General features: G+C 40.6%; 1 protein-coding gene across 1 annotated transcript in view; it reads left to right on the plus strand.

Moving 5' to 3' along the window:
- The first annotated feature begins 293 nt into the window (after window positions 1-293).
- The window catches only part of CUNH5orf30 (chromosome unknown C5orf30 homolog), a 6,776-nt gene continuing 3,915 nt past the window's right edge, over window positions 294-3,154 (plus strand). Inside the window, exon 1 of the mRNA XM_008630794.2 lies at window positions 294-380. The gene's annotated coding sequence lies outside the window, so the exon portion shown is untranslated. The remainder of the gene's footprint in view (window positions 381-3,154) is intronic.

Here is a 3,154-nt window from a genome sequence, read left to right on the forward strand (position 1 = left end):
TCCCCTTGCTGATCCCCTGTATCCCTATAAAAGACCAGTTCGCCTCTGTAGAAGGGGAGAGCTCGTCCCTGGCCTTCCCTTCGCCGGAGGGGACCCACAATAAAGCTCCCTTCGTGCGGAACCAGCCAGACGGGTCCTCTCGTCTCTCTCTCCGGTCTGGTTTGGCCTAGAGGCTGCCCTGCAGAGCTGAGCTGAAATCACGAGCTGATATCACTAAAGAGCTGACAGCTTCTGCAAGGGCTCCTCTGCCAGCAGCTGAGAGGAAGACACCGGACCCCGGGCAGGCGATTCCTTTCGGGACCATCTCCCTGGACCGGTCACCTCTTCCTGGGTCACAGCCTCGGACCCCACCACCAGCTGCAATATTGTAGGATTATAGTGTATGTCTTATGCATAATTTCATTTTCTTGCATGTAATTTAGAGGAAGTAAATCAGTGGTACACTTAGTTGTTACTCCATCTGAATGTTGTCTTACGTGGTGCAACAATTTCATATTGCCTCCATTCTCATCAGCTTAGAGTAGTATGGAATTTCTTGTTAGGAACAGCAAAAATTTATTCCCTTCAGACTGCAAGGAGAAAGATGTAGTCCTTATTTTTTACCCTTCACAAATAGACAATTGAAATAATTAAAAGCTTCACACATGCTGGGTGATTTCACTTACTCCTGATGTTTAACAGGTAAGCATTGCTGGAATTACAATCATTTTATCAATGTGACATATCTTTGTGATTCTTAACTAATAGTATTGCCTACAGGCTTGGCACCTAGGGGGAAAAATCAGTTCTTAAAAAGAAAATATTTTTACTGGATGGACAGAAATTCAATGCTTATGGAAAAGAAAAGGCATGTTGTCAAATCACATTTTAGCTGAGGCAATAAGTAACAACAGAAATGCGAAATTACAGAGAACCAGTTATTTTGTTAAGAGTAACTTACAGTGGTTCCAAGATAATGCAGACTTTCTACAAAGTATAGGAGTATCAAGGGAAACCTGTCTTCATCTTTCTTTGTCTTTAAATACTGAGTAATTAAAGTTCGTATTTTGTAAGTTGCATTTCTCTCCTCAGAAACACAGTAAGTAATACATATAAAAGAAGTAGTGACATGATTGGGGAAAAAACTCAAACACACGATTTTGAGTGCAACGAGGCACGTGGCGATAAGTCATTTCACCAGTAAATGATAGAGGATGCATATATTGTCATACCAGGTACTAATGTGTCATGCATGTCTGTTTTTCATTTGTCCCGTGTTATGAAAAGGATATGAATGATATCTGACAACTTTGTGGAAGATTCAATAATCAGAAAGCCTTTATATTTGTGAAGTGTGGAAATTTTGATGGTTTTGCACTGAAAGAACTATCCCAAGAATATTAATGTATTCTTTGAGGTCATACAGTGATTTTTAGTAGTTAATGTAGTATTTATCTTCATTATTCCTCTGCTCTATGTTTGAGACAATTTTCTCAGTGTTAATCTGTATTGGATTGGGTCTGATTACTTTATATGGAGGGCCTGGTTTAAATATACAAAGAGAATTGATAAAATCTTGTAAAATCTCATTGAAGTTAATTCTGTTCTGGATGCCATTCTGGTGGGTATTGGTCAAATGAATTCTCTTGGTAACTGCTATTTTCAGTTATTTTCTGTATTCTTTTAATATGTGGACTGGTGGCAAAGGATATGCCATCTTGTTCCTAGTCTCCTTGCTTAGATTCAGTAATAATCTTTAATTACAAATTGCCTTGAATTGGCATCACTCTGTTGTCATTCTGTTTGACAGGCAAGAAGACAAGCTAGCTGTGATCTGAAGAAGTAATTTTTTTAAACTGAAGTACTGTTTTTTCCAGTATTATAATTGATGCTGGGAATTACTGATGAGCTTATACTTCTAAACAGCAGTGAACATAACGGAAGTTTTATAACCGTAGAAATGTCCTAAAAATACTGTCAAAAGGTTTTAAATATCTGTTCATAGGTGATGGTACCTACACTCACTGTGAATCTCAAATTATTTTCTGTTTTCTTTCATAGAAGTCTTCTAGTTAATGTCCTTCTGTCTTTTTTATTTTTTTCCCAGATAAGGATATAAATCACGTTGAAGCCGTATGCCGCTTGATAACTGGCATTAAAAGTCTTGGGAAGGAACAGCTGAACACATACATGCTGAGTTGTTTTGGACCTTTGCTTATGGAGCTGGCCATTCATTCCTGTCACCAGCTAGTAGTGCTGTTCCCTTGAGCTTTTGATGTTTGTGGCACCAGCTTCTGATGCTGCCGTTGCTTTCGAATGTCTTAAAGATTGGTTTTAATACTGTTCTTCACACTGCAGCACAGAATGGGAGTTCTGCAGTTTCAGGCTGAAGTACTAGGCTGGGGGTTGCTGGCTTGAAGGCTTTCTGCTGTGATTTTTCCTTTGTACTGGTTTGCAGTGAGGGTAATAATTCTGCAGTGAACTGCTGACTCCTTCCCTTCTGCATGGTTACTTTTCCAAGTTGATTGCTTTTGGTTACCAGAGCACGTACCTATGCTTCAAACAGAACTAAATTAATTTTTAAATCCGCCCCGGACTCAGCTTCAAGATTTGATTAATACGGGTGCTGATGTAATGATCATCTCCTTCTGTGCATGGCCTCCCTCATGGCCTTTAGCCCCGGTGGGATTGGCCATCGCAGGATTAGGAGGAACCACACAGAGCTATTTAAGCGAACAGCCTGTGGTGGTGAAGGATTCAGAGGGGCACACAGCTACAATTAGGCCTTATGTTAGTACCACTTCCCTTAACCTTTGGGGGGCCGGTCGGTTTTTGCAGCTGGGGGCGTACGGATTGGGGCAAATTTTTAGCAGGGGTCACTGTGCGTAAGGGCGTACAGTATCCTACACTGCCTTTTCAGTGGTTGATTAACACACCAATCCGAGTCAGACTCTACTCAGTTAGTTGAATTAAGGTCTGTTATTATGGCTTTTCAATGATTCTCTCAGGAGCCTTTGAATTTGGTTACTGACTCTGCTTATGTAGCAGATATAACCCAACGCTTAAATTGTTCACTTCTGAAGGAGCTGAACAATGCAGCTCTGTTTTCACTGTTGCAAACCTTCTGGTCTGCAATTCAGGCTCGAGTGCATCCGTATTACATTCTGCACATTCG

This window comes from Corvus brachyrhynchos, unplaced genomic scaffold, assembly GCF_000691975.1.
Source record: "Corvus brachyrhynchos isolate BGI_N302 unplaced genomic scaffold, ASM69197v1 scaffold33, whole genome shotgun sequence".
Lineage (NCBI taxonomy): Eukaryota > Metazoa > Chordata > Aves > Passeriformes > Corvidae > Corvus > Corvus brachyrhynchos.